This window comes from Copadichromis virginalis, linkage group LG14, assembly GCF_057382275.1.
Source record: "Copadichromis virginalis isolate Kocher_CV1m ecotype Utaka linkage group LG14, C_Virginalis_male_GT1.1, whole genome shotgun sequence".
NCBI lineage: Eukaryota > Metazoa > Chordata > Actinopteri > Cichliformes > Cichlidae > Copadichromis > Copadichromis virginalis.
Window position 1 is genome coordinate 30,683,811 of NC_140631.1, and position 22,594 is coordinate 30,706,404.

The 22,594-nt window shown below is 38.5% G+C and overlaps 1 protein-coding gene across 1 annotated transcript in view; it reads right to left on the reverse strand.

Annotated features, from left to right (window-relative positions):
- lrfn1 (leucine rich repeat and fibronectin type III domain containing 1) overlaps nucleotides 1–22,341 on the reverse strand; it is a 141,424-nt gene extending 119,083 nt beyond the window's left edge. Inside the window, exon 1 of the mRNA XM_085430402.1 lies at nucleotides 21,134–22,341. The gene's annotated coding sequence lies outside the window, so the exon portion shown is untranslated. The remainder of the gene's footprint in view (nucleotides 1–21,133) is intronic.
- Between the last annotated feature and the right edge of the window lie 253 nt (nucleotides 22,342–22,594).

Here is a 22,594-nt window from a genome sequence, read left to right on the forward strand (position 1 = left end):
AATCACCGAGTACTTAGTCATGGGGATTCTCAGCTTGTTGAGCTTCTCTTTCTAATATTGTAAGGTCTTTAAATTTCAATACCCTGAGGTGACTGTTGTTGTAAACTGGCATTATATAAAGAAAACCGAACCGAATTCAATTTACTAGGGTATGTTATCCTCTGCATGTGTTCATTTGAGCAGAGGTGTCAATGATCTGACAGTTTTGTTTAGGTCTTTGGCTTCACATTTATCATAGATTTAAAATCAAATAGATACTTTTATATTCTCTTTCCCAGCATGCCAAGCTCTTTTATACCTGTATTTGCTTAAAATTAGGCAAGAGAAGTGTAAGCTCTCTTGCACTGCTGTCTGCAAGACCACCTCCTTTGGACTTTCAGGGTCCAGTTATAAAATTCACATATTGCCGAACTCCCACAAACTTCCAAGACGCTACTTTAAAGTTAAACTACACAGTATAAACAAATACAGACCAGTCAAAAAGTCAAAACTATAATTTTATACACATTTATACACAAAAACCTGTGCATATCTCTACATATAACACAGTGACAGTGTTTCAGAGTCAGTAGCTCTCTGTAATAGCATTTATAAAGATCTAAAAATATTCAACTAAGCCAAACTGTTAGGTTACTGGTGTAATGTTTTCACATCAAATTTTTATTGATTGTGCTTTTTTGTGAAATGGCAATGTAATGTGTACATAGGGCTGTTCGATATAGTGATATATATCGGATGACGATATAAAAACGTCTATCGTTTCCTATTACGCTATCGTTTGTTTCGTGGTGTTGCAAAATAAACCGTTTACAGCAATATTTTTTCATGGTTTTGATTGTCACTGTAGTGGCTATATTAATTTCTTAAAGTTCTCTCTTTCTTATATATACCACACTACTGACGGACAAGCCACTGTTTTTACGTGTTGTCATTAGCAACAATGATGGTAAAACCATCACGTGGCTCCGCTGTCCGTTTGTTTGTTTTCCACGTAAACCTTTCACAATAAAGCTCAAGATCCTGTTGAGACTTTTCAAAATAAACTGAATCACGTGAAAGAGTATGCAGAGAGTTTACGGTTGGGAGCGAAAAAGAGCCGTCAGGTGCTAAAAAATAAACCTTAGACTCAAACTGTGAAAGAAAACGGCGGTAATTACAACTTATGTCTAAAAATGCATAGTTTCATGCATCGGTTAAAAGACTGGACTCCAGCTAAAGGGCGCCCAGCTGGAAACACTTCACACAAGCTGAGTTGCCCGAGATTCACAGGATTCACAGAAAATGTTACATTTTTCTGATTAATATCGTTGTCAAGACGATAAATGTCTTATATCGGGATATGAGATTTTGGTCATATCGCACAGCCCGATGTGTACATGTACTAAGTGTTGAGTGAGATGAATTTCTTCATTTGTTACAATATTTAACAAGCTAGCAGGAGTACATGGAGTTTGCCCGATTGTCAAGATAAATTTTACAAAATTAAAAATTCAGTTTATTGTTCAAAGCACTTTAAGTACTTTGCGTCTATCCAAGATTAAAGGACCTAACACTTTCTGCAATGCAGGTCAGGCTGCTTCTTTTATTCACAGCCATTCTAAATTTTTTAAGGTTGCCAGATTTGATTTTTTTTTAAATCCGCCTAGTAACATCAGCATTTACCCACTCATATGCTCCCATTAACACAGCTACCCTTTGTAATATCAGTGTAAATTTTTTAAATAAAACCTGTTAGCAAGGATCATAATACAGCTGCTCGTCTATTGCAATGAAAGCGTTCAGTGAGGGATTTTTCCTGGGCCCTTCAAGAGGATGAAGGTAAAAATATTAATGTCACAGTATTATCTTTATCTGTCATTCACAGAGTATTTCACTGCAAACTTGGTACAGCCTGAAATTTTTGAGAAAAATCCCCAAGGCCAATTCATGCAATAGAAAGATATGACCTCGGCATAGAAAAAGAAAGGCCAGAATTCAGTTTTTAATACTTAATTTTGAAGTCACTGCTGGTAAGTGATCTTCACGCTCTCTGCATACTAATTTGCACAGATGTCGTCCTTCAGAACCGTGTGATTAATAATGGATACAGTGTGACTATATGCCAATGGCTGGGCAGATCTGTAGAGCAGTGAACTGCAACACCGGGTTTGAAAATGTGCCTCTTTCCATCTCCACATCTCGAATAGAGTGTGTTTAAATTAACTGGGACAAATAAGAGTTAAATTCTCCACATTCAAAACTGATCTTTTCTCGTGCTTCTGTAGCAAGAGAATATGGGAAATCAGAGAAATTTGAACATGTAGTCAGAGCCTGCATCACAAATATCTACAGCACGTTTTTCTGAAACTGTTCCTAAGAATATGCATCTGTGAAATCTATTCATAAAAATATGGGCACCCTTAGAAAAATAAAATAAATGAAAAATCGTACTGTATTTACGCAGGGATATTTTCAGAAGGAATACAGTGGATTAACGCCACAGTAGATTTTCAGAGCATCAAAGCTCAGCTCAAAGGACTCCTTACCTTACTCTCATCCTATTTTAATAAAATGTAAATAAATAAATTAAAAAATTAAAGACCAGTCAAATTACTATTCAAATTCAGTCAAAAGCTCCCCTTGAGATGATGTGATATGCATGTGTTGCTAGACTACTATTACAACACTCAGCTCTTAATTCAGATACGTGCAGAAAAAAAATTTGCATACCAAGCCAGTAACATCTGCGTCATTCCACCTTTCGATGCATCTTCATTGGAGGGTAAGACTGCACTCAAAAAACATTTTATTTTAGCCGGAGTGCAATGCAAGAGAAGTCAAGCCTGCAGAACATTGCTATTTAACACTATGTGTAAAACAAATACATTAACCAACTGTATTTGCGAGAGGCCCCTTTCACATCTCTTCAAAAGTTTAAACAGAAAGCAAGCAAGTTAAACATTCATTATCAAACAAAACTGAACCGCTCTATTAAAATTTAGCAAAGAGATACCATATCTGGGCCAAAGAAGACACCAAAGTAGTCTTGTTAACTAACGGTTTAGTGCTGATGAAGGCACACTGTTTTAGCAAATTTTAGCAATTTAATAAACCCAGGGTTTTAAATGAATATGAGTGGTCCAGTTCTTTCTTTGAGTTCAGTCTTTATGAAATGACCCAGGGATACACTTCTCTTTCTCTGCTACACTGGCTGCTTCTGTGAGGTGTCTGAAGCGCACCTCTTTATTTTTCCTTCAATTCTTTTTCAGCCGTCATTATACGAAGGCTCGAGTTTCTTTTTTGTTGCACTGTATGAACTACTTTGAAAATGGAAGAACAGATGGAGTTTTATTGCAATCCTAAAAAAAACATATCAAGGGGAAATGGTGGATGAAGAAGTCTTTGCCTGAATTACAAGAGAGTCCATTTATTGGCACTTGCTTTACGAAGTACACTATAGTGACATGCACCATTTGCCCTAATGGTGGTAAAGTCTTAATTCTACATCTCCTGGAAATAGAAAGTTTGCTATTCTTGATCCGTTTAATAGGTAGTTGCGGACAAATTAGATCTGTAATAACATTAGAAATTCAAAATGTAGCTATTGCACAAGGTGGTTTTCATGGACAGTAACTAGGCCTCTGCTGCAGCACCTCGCAGGTCTGTGATACTCCTGGTAACCATTGGAAACAGTCCTCCAACCTGAAGGATGGGACCTGCCAATGATTCTCCCTTGTGCGCAAGCCACAAGACTCGCAGGCCATGTTGATTTACTGACAAAAACAAGGTCCCCCTCTGAGTGAGCCAATGTTGGTGTGGAACACACCACTCAAACAGGATATTTCACTCTTTACTGGAGCTCATCTCTCAAAGGTAATGGCTTGGAAAATCTGAACTCTTTAAAAGGCAACAGGGACTATAAGACTATTATACATTTCTTATTCTACTGACATTGCCATCACAGCTTAGACAAGCTGATACAGGGTCACTAGATTATTACTTTCTCATAAGCAGTACAATCAAAAACAGGTTTCATGTAGTAGTTTCATGTAGTGATGTCTGCCAGTGAGCATGGCAGGCTGATACAGTGTTAATCCCAACCACTACTCCTACAGGACCAAAATTATTTCAGGCTCTTATAGGATGTGGAAGTTGGAATACTTCCAGGAGTAGTGGGTGACAGTTCAGCCCTTTTGATTGGTACCTGGTATGTCTGTGGAATTTTAAATTTCAGAAAGCACCTCAATCCAATGGGTGATCAGGCCACAGCAAACCACCTATTGAAGAGTCTGAAAATGTATCCGTGTACCACAAGAACATATGGTCAATAGTTAGTGTACAAGACTTACCTCGCTAAGCCGGCTTATACTTTAGCTCATAGCACTCCTAAGCTCCTTAACGAGTAAGCTCAAATTGAGCTAATTATTCAGAGACAACCTCCGTCTCATGGAACGCAGCCAGGGATGAGAACCTAGCACCATAAATTTGGCAATTGGGCAGTGCAACACATGGAAGCTGTGTAATTACCTAGTAAAGAAAAGCAAAAAAAACTGCAGGAACGTATTGTATGTGGATTGCTCCCGACAAAAGTGTCAATATGCTTATTAGTCTACAGGTTGTCTCACATAGGGCTTTTGTCAATCACAATATTTTGTGTGCTTAAACTGTCTTGTAACTATATCTTCATCCTTCAGTTATTTCTTGTATGTCTTCTAATTCAGAGCTGGCTTCTGTCTGCAAAGAGCTGACTCACACTGTTAATTGTTATTCATCTTAATATGGCTTCCCCGTGTGCTTTTGTCATTTTAATTTAGTTACTTCAAAGTCAAAACCTTCTTTGATTGTGCTGCTCAGTTATGTTGCTCACTCAAACCAGAAAATGGGTTCGCTGTGCAAATCATTTTGGAGTTATTACGAGTTTGTGAAGACTGTAAATATGTTAGATAAAACAGTAATACACTATAACGAGCAAAACATGTTACTGGATTTTTTTCTCAAAGTTTCGCATGTGCTGTGTTTATAATAAAATAAATAGTTGATCGAAATTCTCCTCGTCAGCTGAAATACACTTGCATCTAAGCTTCAAAATAACAAATGGGTCTGTAACAGCATACCATCAGCAAAGATACCTCATTGCATTTATATTCTAAAGCCTGCTCGAGCTTCTTTTTCCTGGTACATCTGCATTGATTTTCCCATGTATGAAAAATGCTCGCTGAGCCACTTCATCACCTGCCATACTGACAACTTTATAATTTCATTTTGGTTATTAGCATATTACCTAAAACCTAATTTATGAAAGACTATTGGAGCACCTTTGAGGTTCACTGTTGCGCAAAGTAAACATAATTGTCTGTGTAAAATTCTACAGTAATCTAATGCAACACAACTGACAGAGTTACTAACAAAGACAAAATCATACAGGGAAGATAATCATGGATTTGAATAACAGTCAGGTAGACCTTTCTATTGGAATCATAATGAACTTCATCTGTACTCGTATTCTAACGTCGGGGGCAGTAGGAAAGTGGTGAAAGCCGCAGTGCATGGGGTGTAAATTAGGTATAAGTAAGATACCACTTTGTATGAATATACATAATATGTATAAAAATTATGGTGATGCCAGCCAAATTAGATGCAAATACTATGCAAAAAACCAAAGAGTGACAAAAAAAAAATCCCCTTTCTTTGCTGTGCATCAGAACAGTGCATTCATTATATGCATTGTGTAAGACGATTCAGTTTTCTGAAGGCAAATGATGGTAATAATGTCTGAGCTGAGCTAAATTATGTAGGACTCAAAACCGAAAAAAATTATTTCAAACATGATTTTGAAAGCTCTCCATCATTTCCTTCGTTTTTGCAGCTTTGAATTAGGCCTGAATATTACGAGACTTGCGTTCCTTTGGTTTAGTTTACAGGTTCTTGCACACACCTGCCTTCTGTCAGTAACAACATCAACATGCGGCAGATTTTACATCAACAAAATCACATTACATTACAGAGATATTTCAGACACTTTGGCTATTTAGATTCATATCCATCACACAACACCATCTGATCAGGCTCCAATTCATACTGCAGCACGGTAGCAACCCCAGATATAGACCCGGAGTCATATTCAGTAACAAGACGAACAAGAGGTCCCGCAGCAGATGGCATGGGTCTCGTGGAGCCCTGATATTGACAGCATGGAGACGGAACTGAGACAGATTTAATCCAGACAACTGTCACAATCTGTCGAAGATGCTTGGAACAACCTACCTGTCAAGTACGGGCGGGACGGTATATCCACGCGGCAATTGATCATATGGTTTCCTCTTGATACACATCATTAATACACTGGCACCAAATATTGAAAATAATTATATTTTTATTAAAACATGCAGACTTTCTGGCACCAGTTTGATTTAAAAGAGCCACTACTTAATGCCCCATGGTGGTGCTGCTTATAAAATGAATGCAGGAAGAAAATGGCAGACAGGCTATTAAATGCACTGTACTCTAATAAAATGTATTGATAATAAGACCAATACACAAATCCGCACAGACATAGTGCAGTGACTACACTTGGATGGTTTTTTTTTCAGGGCATCTGCACTTAAGTTCTGGAGCCTAAAATTTTGCCTAGCTGTTGAAGCTGTCCCACTCAACTGCTGAATTTCCAGTACTGCTCAGTCTTAGTTTAACATTAACCAATTCATTAATCTATTCACAGTTCTTGAATTTTAAAAATATCAAGTTACCTAAATGAACAGTAAGGATGATGCAAGTGTTCACTGACTAAGCAGAAACATTATAGTGCGAGGCTGTGGGAGGGACCGTCAGTGCCACAGTAGAACTCTGTTTGTATCAAGTGATCTACAGCGTAATAGGCCTCGCTACCACACAAGGTATTTTACCTAGAGCCAAATCATTTGGAACCTATTAAGTGTGCTTGGATCAGAATGTGCTGTAGGCTCATCAGCCATATGTTAGGCATCCGATTAGACGAGAACCATGCTGAGAGAAACAGTACCCCTCAAGTCAAACACAAGGGTGCATCTGTTTTGAGAAGACTTTTTTTATACCTTCAAGTCTCTTTATTGCATATTTAATTGAAAAGGATGGCTGATTTAAAGTGTCACGGTTTGCCAACGCATTACCTTCTTTGAAAGGCCTTACAGCGTTTGCTACAATAAGCCTTTTTTCCATATATGGTCAACTTCCACTTGCAACATTTTATGTTTAAAATATAGTGGAAAAGAATGGACAGAAAGAAAAGTATAAAAGATATATGTATCGTAGTGATTTTGCTGCACTCCAGCACACTATATGATGATTACATGACACACACTTTATCCAGCTGAGCCACCAGGATGCCACGAATACCTAATAGGTTTGAGAGATGTTTGCAGCCATGGCAACACAACAAATAAGACCAACGTGTCTTATCAACAAGCTTACAAAGGAAGGGAAACGGAGAAGGTGCGCCACAATGCAACACAAGTGAAAAAGCAAATGGCATTGTCAACAAGCTCAAGTGATTGGGGAGTTTCAGGAAAGAAATCTGCTCAAAGCTCTGGCTTCTCACAATATTCCAATAGGAGTTTTGTAGTTTTTCAAGCAGACTAAAAAATATCTTTATCAGGTCACACTATAAGTGAATTCTGTGGACATCAGCATTATAACCTCTACGATTTCTTTAATGTATGATTTTAAACTGAACGATCTGGTGCTTATTTGTTACGATTACATGGAAAGCCACTGAAGGCTGTACAATACACAGCAGATTTCACCGTCTAATATAATGAAGTCAGTTCCAACAGAGCTGCACAAGTGACAGCCAGCTGCCAAGCATCTCACTTGTTCGGCTGTCTAATCTCAAAATTACTGACATGTCAAAATTCAAAGTCTTTCACAGCAATAAAGATATTCATGAGGAATTCTGTAATTTCATGATTGAACCTGACCGTTAAAGGTTTTAACGTACTCCGCATTTCAGATGAAGACACGGTCCTCTCAAATCTTCTCGGTAATGTGATACATGCGATTCATGTTTTTACACAATTAAGCTCAAGAGTATCTGCTAAAACTCAAACCAGCATTAGAATAGCGGTGAAAAAAAAGCTGTAAGTGACTTTGACTGTGCAGTAACTGGTTTTTCCTATTTCGAAAACTGCTGCTCAGATGGGATTTTCACACACAGCCATCACAAGGTGTTGTGGGAACGGTGTAAAAAAGGGAAAAAACTGCTAAAAAAAAAAAAATGCAGTGTTGATGGCACAGGACATAAAAGAATGGCTAGGCTGTTTGGAGATAGAAAACCAACAGTAACTCAAATAACCAGTCTTCAGCTGCAGAAAACTACACTGGGTACCATAACTGTCAGCTTAACACTGAGATTATGCTGTGTATAAGCAAAACAAAATTGGACAGTGGACAAAAAACTAAACAAATGTGATTCAGTATTCAGATAGTAAAGTTGGAATTTAGCTTAATCTAATATCTACCTTGTTGGCACACTTTGGGCCTCTTAGTGCAAACTAAAGATTGCTACCAAAGCCCCACATTAAACAGGAACAGAGCTAAATTATATAAAACCAGAGTAATGATAAGTTCTCACACTATCTGCTCTTCTCCTAATACCAGAAATATTAAGGCAACAGTTTTCCTATTTCGTACTGCTAAGAAAATGGTACCTCACAGATTAGGACATTTAAGGGGAAACATTTTCTAATCGGTACTTTTAGCAGGATGGCACTCCTGTCACAAAGCTCACATTATCTCAGACTCCTCAATTTCAGTGTGTTCTTTGAGAAGTGCTTCTTCAGCACCTTGCTGACTCTATAACACAATAATTTGAGATATTTCTAAAGAGAAAAAGAAGAGTAGAGAAACTTCAAATAAAAACTGGACAATGAGTATATATGTACTTTACGTTGTAATTCCATTTTGATCCCCTATTTAAACAAGAGTGTTAGAAAAATGCCCGTGTACTCTAAATACAGTCAAGTCAAGATACAATAGAAGTGCTTAACTGCTGAACGTCTTATCACAGTCACTCAATCGACTTTTCCTGCCTAACCGTGGATCAAAGGGGTATCCATCTGCTATTACTGAGCGAATGCCATGAGCTCTTTCAGTTTGAGGATTTCTTAGACGTTATCTCTTTTTCATCCTGAAATGGAGCTTTATTTCCTCTGAGACACGCACTAAGCACAAAGCAGCACCCAATCATCCAGCAAAATAAACAAAGTATGAAACAAAGGAATGGGCATTTTAGCTTTCTCCTTCCATCATATTAACATGCAGCATTTCACCACTGCACTGGATTTGTGTCATATACAGAAGCTTTACCTGAGCAAGGGAAGGTTACAGAGGCCAAACCGAGACGACAGTTGTTGCTGATATTGACTTTTTTTTTTTTTTAGCTTAACCACTAAATATTCCCAAATCAAATTTTATTATTTTCTTTTTTTGTGTGTGATGTTGTTGCCTGTTTTTAATTGTGTAATTGTTGCAAATGTGAGATACTTGCTGCTGCCTATCTTGGCCAGGTCTCCCTTGAAAAAGAGGTTTTTAATCTCATTGTGATCTTCCTGGTTAAATAAAGGTTAAATTAAAAAGGATGATTAAAAAATAGATACACCAACAGCAACATAATCCTTAAATTCATGTGATATTACCTCTGTAGGACAATCTTTTTCTTGCGATTCATGATCTTTCCAAAGCTATTAAAACTAGAGAGACAGATGTCTCAGTGTCTACTTTCCGAAGTTGCAGCTATGATAATTAAGACTATACTGAAAAAGGAACTGAGCCGTTCCTTGGTTTGGCATAAGAACAAAGATTTCAAACCTATTTGCCATTAACAATAGATATTTGTATAACTTCTTGATATAAAAGAAGAAGAGTTTTTCAATAATCAGTAAAATTATTTTCAGCACCACATAAGCAACTTCTTATTAGAAAGATCTGGTTAATTTCTTTTGTGTTAGTAACTTCATTTAGAGCCAAAATGATTGACAAAGTTGATCAACTGGAAAAACAAGCTGACTAGAGCCTGAGTGTGATTTTTCCATGCACATTTTATAAGAACAAAGCAGCCCTCAGTCACTGACTGATCAATCAGCAATTGCTTTCAATATAGGGGAGGGACAAAAGGCCTCAAGTTTTGCTGAACAATGCAAGATAAGAAGCATGCAAATACTCCACTCATATGTAAAAGGCTAAACAGTTATTTGCAATTTTTCTGCAAACATTTGAAAGGACTGTTTGTCTTTACAGTATATCATATCATGTTAAGCCAAGTACCTTGGAGAAAAGTCTCATCACTGTAGACTCCTGGAAGCTGAAAAGTTAGATTTTCTTTTCTTTATTTCGTCTTTCGTGTTGGGTGTTTTTCTTTTTGTTTGTTTTTGCTGTCCAGCTCGAAAAGACATTATTGTCTTGCAAGACAATAAATATCATATAAACCTATCAGCAGAAGAAAAGGATGATTTCGATGCTGCATCTTTTTTGACCACACAAAAGCCCTGCATCCTTAGAAGATTGTACAAACAAACTGTGAGACAAATCGACATAGTGTTCAGATCAGAGTAAAGAAATGACAACATAAGTTATTGAATAAAGTTTTCACTACCACTGAGGTCTCCTAAGCAAAACCACTCACTCTGCAGTAAAAAGTGTTCGGAAACTCTGAAGCGTGCATTCATGCAGAATGGTGAACCTGAGGTCAAGTCTTTACAGTACAGTTCAAATATGGATGATAGGACTGCAGTCTTTAACCATTCATCCATTCAAAAATCCAGAAGAAGGCTGACACACTTTATAAATGTCCTACAGCACTGATCTTGGCCACCATAAATGGAGTCCTTTTAGTCAATAGACACCTAGCTAACAAAGACTACATCCAGTCATCATCTATCAAGTCCCACAACGGATAAAGTAGTTTGTCAAACCAATCTAATCAACTGATCTTGGTGAAGCCCGTCTAAGGGCATCATCAATAACTGCATGCACGGATGGCTCCGAAAGACCTAAAGCACACAGCTACTGCCAGATGGAAGATAATCACTCTTGAACATTATCACTTTCCATTACTGGGCTGGTTTGTTTGGTATTTTTGCTACATAGTATATTGATGTCGTTATCAAACCATAAAGCTTTCATCGTGTTTCACGTCTCAGTGCCGCTCATATGAACATGATATACAGCTGACCTTCTACCGGGCACTGTTTTCTCTGACACGAGTTCGGTTGGCATGTCTCAATGCATCTTGACAGACAGACAGGCTGAGGGTTGAGACTGTGATTCAACTGCTGTTTTTCGCCCAACAGTGAAGTTTGAGTTGGTGTAGCTTTTGTTTTTCCACTTCACATCTCATGTAAGTCAATGTCACCCACCTGCCCTGAGTGCAGGCCCTTACAAATGATTCCCTGCATCACAAAACACTGAATTGAGAAAATGGCACGCAAATGACCCATCCTTCAGCTGATACATCTTATGTAAGCATAAAAAAAAACATAAAAAAAAAAAACCACACTACTAGTCCACTGGTAGTGCTATGATTTATCATGACTCCAGAAATATATTAATATTTTAAGAAAGCAGGATTTGCGTGCAATATTGCCATTAATAAAAATCAGTCCCTGCACATATTTAGTGAAAGAAAAGCCTTTGTCTGAGTACATCACTCATATTTATTACAACATCATCTGGTCAGATAAAGACAAGTGGCAGAGCCTGATCATCCCAGCACTGAGGTGACTACAAGTGTCCAAGCAATGTGCTAGATTTGCTAGATTCAACTCATTACCTTGAACAAATTTTAAGTTATATAGGCCACAACAGACATTCACACTTTATAGTTAAAAGAAACAGTAAGTCAACTGGGGCTTTCCTAAAAACACTTTGTGGACTCTGGAAATTTTAATTAAAGTCATTAATCCTGATCATGTTTTTATAACCACAACATCTTTGGACAAAATTACAATACATCTATTTTTTTCTGTCAAACAATGCAGTCTCCATCTTAGTAACAATCCCAACAACAATACTGCACATGTGCAAACACCCCCCGCTGCTTGCCACTCAATGAACGGGGTAGACCAACAACACCTCCAACTAAGCCATCAAATCGATGTTGTTTGTCCCTGACGCATGAAACAACCCAAGTGTTCCTGAAGTGTTTCCCCCGGTAGCAGGTAGATGGGAAGAAGTGCCACAAGCATGCCACAATTTTGGCCAAAAAGACTATATTTTGAGTCTTGTCTGTTAATGTTTCCTTTGACTGGCTCTTTACTATTAGTTAAGTTTTGTTGTCAACTGTTCTGATAACAGTTTGCCCCCAAAACACACTAGATTTACTGTTAAGAGCTTTAATGAAAAAAAAAAGAGATAAAAATAAGGTGAGCAAAGGTTAATAATAAAAGTTATTATATCCAGAGGTTATTTGAGCTGGGTGTTGTAGCTAGGCTTGATGATTTCAAGGATCAAAAATAGTGAGAGTGATTGCTCTTATCGCCCCTTGTTTGGCCATTATTGTTAATATAGTGAATATTGTTGTTATTTTTACATTCATAAATGTAATCAGCCTCACTCTGGTCTCATGTCAGTATTTCCACATTTAACCAACACTCATGTGTGGGAACTTGCACACGCGCACTAATTCGTGCAACACTGCAACCTTTGAAATGAATGTGCACGTGCACTACTTTATCTCCTCTCCTAACCCCTTTTTTTTTTTTCAATGGGCGTCTGTCTTTGTCAGTGAAAGACTGCACTCTGTGTGTGAACAGTGAGGAATGGGGAGAAGCAGGTGAGCCATTTTACACACATTTAAAAACAAAGGGAGAAGTTCCTACAACTACAGGCCAGAGGAAAACAAGTTTTAAAAAACAACAACACAGCAACTGTTATGACTTGTTAGCTTTTCAGCTGATATCCCTCCACATATGGCCACTAATTACGATTTAATTACAGCTAAATAAGTCATTGCATGTGAACAAGGTTCTCCTGCTGATATGGCCTACCTTCTTTCTCTACATGAAAGTAGGAAAATATTCCTCAGTGTATGTGTGGGTTTCTCTCTCACTGGCATTAGTGAGACAGCACTGTTGTTGTGGTTTTTTTTGTATTTGGTCCATACAGCATGCATTATGGAGGGCAGTCAACACTACCTTAATGGGGTGCACATTTATCCTTCCCCTATTTGGCCCCAATGACAGTGGTATTGGTTATTGCCAGTAGGACAGGGTGATCGAATCTTTCAGATCTTATTCCTCCAAATAACATATTGATAAATGGACGACAAGGCAGCGAGAGAAATAGGGCAGGGACATATACCTCTTTTTGTTTCATAACTCAATATCAAAAGGTCACATATTCTTCCGGAACAACATAAATGTTGATTTTTACTATTTTTCAAACACGTCGTTGGCCTATTTGAAATAAGCTAGCAATATATTAGGTTGAGCTTCATGTCAGTCTCCAATTCAGGTCAAAATTGCAGAATGTGAAAGCAATTAAAATTAGTCAGTTTGATCATTTCCAATAAATAACATCATTAATGTCTGAGTGTATTTAAAATAAGACTGAATTTAAATGAATTTCCTTTAGATGTTTGTGTTTTTTTAATGACTGGACTCCACTATTCTTACAGTCACATTCAGAGGATTATTCTTTAAAGCATAGATACTCTTTGGTTCAACGGGAGGCCTTTTTATGTGCAAATATTTTGCCTGTCACTGCTGCTTTTTGGTCTTACGCCAAAGAGCATCCTGGCATAAATTCCACTTTAACCCCTGACACCTATAATAAGTTGTCCTTCCACAAACCTTAAACACAAAGATTGTGCTGTTATAGGCTGTTCTATACTATATTTGGCTGAGCTGCACTTTGTTTAGCGGTAACTATGCAAAGGAAGCGTACACTTGAGCCACTTAAGATGAGGCTTTGTTCCAAAAGAAATAAAATTCTTTGAGGTACTCTTAGTGCCCTACTAAAGGATAGAAATGTCCTTGAAAAGGTTTTGACAGAAATACTCTTTGTTATTTTTCTTTTTATTTATTTTTTTAACTTTTCCACAGATGCAAGTTTTGGTTTTCCGAAAGATTACTATGGGATGAGTAAAACTTACTACTGTTGTGTTTATAGTCTCAAGAATCACTATCCAAAGTTAGTCATGTCAATATGTACAAATAAACAAAAGCAGGTTAATACACTAGAGTGGCAGAGACGCCAAGGATAAATGGAAGAGTATCTAGACAACAGGCACAAACATTTATAAACATTTTGGGGCATTTGGAGGAATTACTAAAGCTTTATACAATCATCATATGGTTTAAATTCAAAGTAAAATACTAGGACCAATAAATGGTCAAAGAACTCCCAAATTATACTCGGGAATGTGACAGAATGAGGTAAACTCACAAGAATCTGAATGCCTACTAGAAAATGTTTGATTTTTGAGTGCAGTGTTGAGCCCTTTTCTGAAAATGAAATGATCAAAGAAAAAGGAGGTAGAGGATCTGTTCTCAGCTGCATAAAACAAAAATTAATTGTGAATGATGGTGGAACCGCTTCAGAAATATCTTCGAAAACAACCGGGGAAAAAAGGCTTTTCAGAAAAAAACTGTTTTGCACACTGTTTGTAAAATGTTCAATTGTGGCACTAGTGGGATTTAAAGTCACAGTTTGATACAAAGAGAACAAAACATGTCATCTTCTATTATTAAACAGAGTTAGGGTCAACTGATATTTTTTTTGCATAAAATAATGGACAATGTGCGTTTTATGTATATTGTATTGTATGTTGTATATGCGTCAATTCTCAGTCACAAGTTTATGTTTTTATTCTTTAGCCTACATATATAACTTGCTTGAGTACTGCTTTAGTTTTACCTTGTAAGGCATGCCTAACATCTGCTCCTGACAAATAGCAGATAGCTGTAACCACAGAAAGACAGAATTGGTGCTGATTCACCCAACAACAAAAAAACCCTAGCACTATACCATGTAAATTACAATATGCTATTCTGTGCTACACACAGCAGGATCAATCATCTAGTACATGCAACACATGAATGCATGTGACACGTGAAGATTTAATGCTCTGCAGGCTTTAAATGGCCCACTAAACAGTCATTTGGTTTCATGGGAAAAGCTGGGTATCTTCCAGAGATAGAAAAATCAGTCACAAGAAAGGAGCACATGAGGATTACCAAAATTAAGTTGCTGAAAATAACTCTCTGTTGGAATCAGTACAGCAGCAAATCGTCTTGTAATTAACAGGTGAACTTCAGTGAATAATTTGGAAAGGATGGAAAGATCCCATAATGTTGGTTTGAGGAATAGATGTCCTCGGCTAGAGATTACACTCGGTGTCAGCAAGACACTATTTAACTGTCCTTCTGCTCATGTATGTGCAACAATGTGATGATCAAAGTGTTATACTGCTTACTTGAAGAAAAGCAGGGCCAAATAAATCGACCACACTGCGCAGAAACTTTAGAAAGCAGACTATGATAAGTCTTTCTTTCGCACATTCTTGACAGTTCGTTTTTAAAGGCACATAAATAAATAAAAAAAGTCAGACATAAAAGCAGGTATTGTAAATATTTAACCTACAAACAACATAAGGAAACTCTCAGAAACCAATGATCAATAATTATTTGGGCAGCAATTCTGCCTTGCTGTACATTCAATCTATTCTGCTGGGAATGCTCTCTGTATTTCAGCGTTATAAAGCTTTCAAGGATCTCAAAGATTTAAACAGCAATAAGCTGCAGTTTTACACAAATATAGTGCACCACACCTTGAAAAAAAACCTGCTACGTTGATTTTTTGTTTCACACAAAAAGCCCAAGGCGGTAAATTATCAGTTTGTGGATCGTGTGTGCATATTAAATAAATATCAAATAACACATTCACCAAAGCGTGCAGCAAAGTAAAACTTATTTCATGGAGTCAGGCCAAATTCGTGATGTTCTGCTGCTGCTGCTGTTTCTTTGAGCTAATATAGTTTCCATCTCGTTTAAGCAGTGCTTTTGTTTGATGATCTCTCCTAGTTAGATGCAGCAATAGTCCTGTGAATTTCTGCTTGCAGACAACAAGACTAAGAAGAGATTTAGTCAAGGTGAGCTGGATTTTTCTGCTGTTGTTTGTCAGCTATTAAAGCATGAAATCAAGATGTGTGACCGTAAATCTCTCAAAACTCAGAAAGCACTTTAAGTATTAAAAAGGGGGGGAAATGAAAGAAACTAGATTTATGCTATTTCTTATTTTGCACATTATCAAAGCGCATGAAGAGAACCTTATTCACCACCCACATCTGTCCTGGAACAGCATGCAAAGAAACTTGGAAAAGACAACTAGAAGAAAATATGGTCAGTGACAAGATATTTTTCACAGAATCCTTGTTTTGTTGCACTGGCTCTTAACCGATCACTTCACCAGAACAGTTAATGCTTTTGTAGTGTTCCAGCCTTTAATAGGCAGCACAGCCACACATCTCCAGTGAGGCTGGTGCAGGCTGATGAAGAGCACACCATACGACTTTCTGACAAACAAATCAATAAGTAAGCAGCGAATGATCTCTCATCACAGTGGCATATTCGGGAGGAGTAATTCGTCTTTTTCCTAATGCATCATCGGTCAAGATTGAATAGTGCATTAAAGGCACTAAATTTTGGCCAGTGTTTCTGAGTTCAGAGGAGAAAGTCTTAACAGGACCAGCAAGACCTGTGTTAGTAGGCACAGCACAATAATATATTGTCCTTATGCATTATTTAATGGCACTGTGGGGATGATAGTGTTTGTGCACATTTCAAATTCTGTATGAGAGCATGTAGCTCCCTTAATTGGCTTGCTCAAGAGAGCCAAAGTGAAATGCTGTTCTAGTAGAAGATATTGATCAATAGGACCAGATGCAGCTGCTGAAAGCATTATCTAAATCAATGTCACCTTCAGGTAAACAGCTCCATAGTAGGTTATAAGCATTTTTCCAATTGAAGGATTTGGCTGCTCCAGACAGGTGGAATATGCTATGCTTGGATTATAACTGCTGCATACCACTGGGATCAGCTTGACCATATTCATCCACAATATTCCTGAAGGAATTGGCTCTCTCACCACCTTATGAATTCTTTTATGAATCTGTATGCCTCTGCTAGACAGTTAGCCGCCCTCAAAATGACTATCCACTGCTTCCCTCTATATCACAACCCACAGTATCTTCTCCCTTGCACCTTGTTACTACATTTTGCATGTTACAGAGCACAAAGCAGGTCAGTCTTTAACAACCAGAGCCTCTCGTACTTACCCTTTTCATCAGTTATTTGTCAGAAAAAAAACATCGGCAATGTTAACAAGTGCACTGCAGACACAGATTCACACTCCTTGACAATAAATGACAGCTCTTCTTATTGAGACTTACTACGCAGATGCGAGAGGCTAAAAGCCTTCAGGGTAAAACGAGAATTTCCGCAATCATGACTTCCAAAGGTTACCAAGTCAGAATACAAATGCTCTTAAGAGATATCAAAAATGACCAAGTGCAAAAGCTACAAAGTCTTGCTACTCTGACTTTTGCACCTTTAAATTGAGCTTTTGAAATGCTTTAGCCAGTTTTCACCTGCTCTGCTTTTAAAGGACTTTTTTTTTTCAAATTCAATCTACTAACTTTTGATTGTGATGTATTTTTAGTCACACAACTAAAGTAAAAAAAAAAAAAAAACTAACTTAGCAAATAAGAGACTATATGTGCTGCTTGTCCTTTTCACAATCACAGGGGACACATCCCAGCATGCAACAGCAGATTCACAGAGTACATTTTGGACAGGTCAAACGTCTAAGCTACTAAAGTCACATTCACCTTCAAACAGGTAGTGTTTAAATCTTGCTTCTTGCATGCAGACAAACCCAGGAGTTAGGACCTTGTTGTAGTGAAGGAACATCAGCTTTCTGCACAAAAACCTGTTTTGTGTCCTCAACACACTGCAGCATAATACACCGTGTGCTGATGAGCAAAAAAGAAGTAATGTCTATGGAATAAATTATACATCTAAAATAAGCACCAAAAGCTGTTTAACAACTTACTGCAGTGGGCATTAAGTTTAATATGTTTTTTTGCTCTTGTATTTTCTCCCTGTTGAAATCCATCATGCCGCAAAGTTCAAAAGTGTTTTATGCATCTCAAGGCCTGTATGTTATTTACCTGCGTTTCCTCCTTTGAGAGCCCCACTGCTTTTTTTTGTCACTTTGTTACTCGCTCAAATATAAAATCCAAGAGCAGCTCTAGTTTAATTGCTTCAGTGCTTTGGTGGCTACTCCTTTGATCTTTGTGGCTAGTTGTAATTATGCCATTTCTCGAACCTTTTTCATGCATCTCGAGTGCTAAATAACTTGACTTGCCTTGGGAGAAACATCTATCTCATTCTTTTGACCAATAACAACTTAATTGGTACTTTTCTTTACTGGTTCTTTTCTGCATGCAAAATCCAAACTTCAATAAAAATGATCAAGAGGGTAGAGGAGTTTTCTCTAACTCTCTGACACCATTTATTTCTCTCGAGATATACACAATATTATCCCCAAAAACTTTTCTTGCTCTTTGTTTCCTTAAATAAAATGTAACGATACTGCTATTTTTTTTGTCGAAAAACGTGTTAGTCAATGCTGGAATCAGCCCACAATATCATATGTCTCCATGATACGGTACATAACTGTGGAAAGAAATGACTAAAATCATGCCAAAAGTCACTACTTGCGCCACTATTTTAACTCTTCGATTGATAGCTTAGAGTATCTTGGAAAAAGTAATCTTTTCAGCAAATGTGTGCATTTTGAAAATGTCAAGCTGGGAACATGACTCACTGTAAAGGGCTATTTTAATATACCTTGTATAGAGAACAAATACATGTCTGCCCTATACAGTCTTTTATAGTCCTGAATACAGATCAATAGCTTGTGTTTGCTCTCATTCCTGCAGTGGCTGATAACCCACCACTGGTCCTGATTTCATAATGCTAACACATGACACCAGCACCATGAGCAGCTGCTGTAACACAATGCAACAGAATGGCAAGGCAGAGAGACCTCATTAATCTAACCTCTCAGCCTGCATATAGCAACCTAGAAAGCAAAATAGTAATAAAAAAAAAACAAAAAACTCAGCACACATGTCACTGTAACTTTCTTTTTATGGCATTACCTGCTGAGATATTAATTTGTTCTGCAGCAGTTTACTGCCTGCATTAGCATTGCTGAACATGGAAGTGTTGGCAATAATGCATGATAATGATAATGACCATCCTGTCTGATTTCATTAGGCAAACACATGACAGCAAATGCTCTGAGCTTCTGCTGTAACATCCTGCAACACGCTGACAAGTAAACTGACAAGACATGATCATCACCACTTACTGCAACGCACACAGCTAGTAAAAAAGGCATTTAAATACATAAGAACCCTGCTTCATGCACTGCTAATTCAAATCACAAATCCTATGAAGCTCAAGGGTATCAACCCTCCAAAGAAGAAACCTCATTAACCTCTGATAAAGGAGACTTCTCAAGTCTCTTATGTCAAAACTTGTATGATGCACAGTTTTAACCAAACATCATTTCAATTTGCTTTTTGCCAAAAAACACAGGGTTAAATCTTTACTTCAAACTAAACAATAAGAGTGAGTCAAGCCCTTAAGACAGCTGTTTGTGCTCTTCTTACAATAAAAGCCTTACATGACAAATACAGTACAGTATTTTATTGCCTTTAGTCATCTGTCAGACTATGGTATAATTCCTTTATGACAACTGTTATTTTTTCACTTTACTGCAGTTGACAGCCGTGAAAAAGGTGGGTGCTCTGTCATCTAGGAACATACATGCTAAAGGAGGGTGTATACCATAGATACAGCTGGCAGTCAGTGTTTTCCAATAGCACTGCAAGCTGCAGTAACACTCACTGCCTGCCCTAATGTAGCCACACAGCTGTCCAATGTCTACATGTATCCCAGGGGAAGTCTTAGAAGGTATTGTGTGGATTAAGCGGGGCTATACGAGGAATGTTCACTTGACTTTAGTGAAAGATATTGACAATTTAACCCCACCTCAATCTAACTGATTTACAACCTCTATACCTCCATGCAGGCATCGTGAGTTCTCATTTTTCCTGCAAGCTGTAAGTGATGTCCTCTGAGTGATAAATAGATATTTCAGGGACAAATGCTGACCTCTGAAGCAAAAATTGGGATAGCCACTCCATTGAGTCTAAAAAGTCAGTGATTATAAAGTAACTGGAAAATGATGAGAGGGGCTGAAAATTCCAGCTGCAACCATTATAGGCAGAATTCACTCACAGTGCCCATGAGATCATTAGAATGCTGCATCAGTACTTCTGTATCCCTTCATCATTTCTAAACCTGATTAGCTGATTTGCCAAAACAAAGGTTAGGAGTAGAATAATATACAGTGCACACATCCTGAAAAGGCCTCTACTCATTATACAAATTCATCATCTGGCCGAATGTTTTTTAAACTTGCAAGTTAACAATGCAGTTATAAGTTTCCTGATGGTTCAGGCTCTGTGGCTCCAGTGTAAGACGGTCCACTCTCTGAGCAATCAGTGCAATTTACCCTGATGGGAGAATTCCAGCAGCTGCTGCTAATTTATGAAAACTCTTGGTCTCTGAGTGGTGCTGATGCAGACACACCCGGGCCATTTCCACACGCGCTTCTGTCTGTGGGAATTCAACTCTTGTGTCACTGTTTAACCGTCTTCATTGCAGTTAGGAGCTCTGTCAGCCCTATGACAGAGCTGTTGTGAGCCCATCGGACTCAGTCTATCAGATATAACAGCACTAACAACCACGTGAGAACTGGATATCTCAAGTAACATGAAGACATCTCTGCCAGACAGGTTTATACCATATTATCCAGCAGACTACTGTGAATAGCCTAGAAAGACTTGCACATTATGCATCAAGATACATAAATGATTTGATAGATAGATAGATAGATAGATAGATACCGGAGGCCTATTATTCTATATTTAGTTTGCACAATCCATGCCGCACATCAGAGATCTGGACACCAGATCACATTGCACCCACGTATGTGTCACAGCTGCAAAAGTCTAATTTACATTTCTCACCAAGTCTGAGAGACTTACCAGAAGTGGAACTGGGACTAATATAGCAGAAGCCAAAGGCTTGATCCCAATGCACATGATTTCGCTGTCCACACACTTGTCTCAGCGGATAAATTCACAACGAAACTCGGATGGCGACGAGAGTTCATTTATTCCAAATTCAGGTGTAAAACCCTTCTTGTTACGCTGGTCAGGCTTGTGCTGCAAAAATCCAAGGGACCCAATGAGCGACAATCTGCTGCTTAAGTGTCATCAACAAGAGACAGTCCTTCCCAGTTACCTGCATCGGGATAAAACCCCACCTAAAATCCCAGTACGATCCGATTAGGGCTCGAAGGCAGGCAGAATATAATTAGGTTGAAATCTCTGAATCCAGAAGCTCAGGGGGGTCCGAGTGTTGCGTCCGAGCCGTCTTCAAATGGGTTAAAGCGTGAGTACGTGGTCGTAGCAGGTCCCCCGCATACGGGTTTGTAACGCGGAGGAACGATGGATTAAATTTCCAATAAATCTCACGCCTGTGATGAATTGCAGTACAGATGGTGTCGGGATGGAGAACTGCAGCATGGGGCTCTTTTTGAAGCGATAGGTTGCACTCCTGAAAAAAAAGAAGCCTCACACGGTTGAAGGTTGGCGTCAAATTCGGGCTTCAAGTCAATCAAAAACAGCAAAGGTCGGAAAAGTCTCCACCAACACCGGGTTTCTGTTAATTACAGCACTACAGCGCACTTATCGTGCCTAATTTCCTGACGTGTATTTACCTTCACTGTAGACGTTTGTTGCCATAACTTCCCCTATCTGAAGCGCAATGAAGGAATCCCACCCATGCACTGATACTGTTTTTTCTCGCTCTCTCTCTTTCTCCTCTAACACTATGCGTACCCATGCGAGCAATTAGTTTTCATACACGACTTGGTCCGTCCGCTCTTTCTACAAAGCAATGCGGTCGATTTCTTCGGGCGGGATGTGGCAGGAAATCTTGCTGTGTCCCAGAGAACAGGCAACCTTTGAAAATGCGCCTCTACTCTTCATGCAGGCGTCCACCTGCGTAACACGAGCCCGCTATAAAAGAATACATTTGGTCACGCCATGATGTCTGGAGCAGAGCAGAGCCAAGTGGCCAGTGGACAAATTCTTGATATCAGAGGAAACGACTGACACCTTTCATGGACAGTGCAGCACTGCAGCAATGTGATGTCATTTGAGCTCCATTTAAAGCAAATACACGAAACACTGGAGGCTTTTCTTTTTCTGTGGTGGTGAGGAGAAGCAAATGTTTCAACATGAAGGTGGCTTGAAATAGAGAGGGGGTGCTGTGGGCTGTTTGTGATACTCCGGGATGGGCTGGTATCTCATGGTCCAGCACAACAAGATACTGCAACAGTGGACCGGAGGAGAGAGCCCTGAGGGAGGGGATTGAGGAGGTGTTGGATCATTGCTGCACTTAAAAAAAAATCACACTCGCTCTCCTTATAGGCAGTAGGA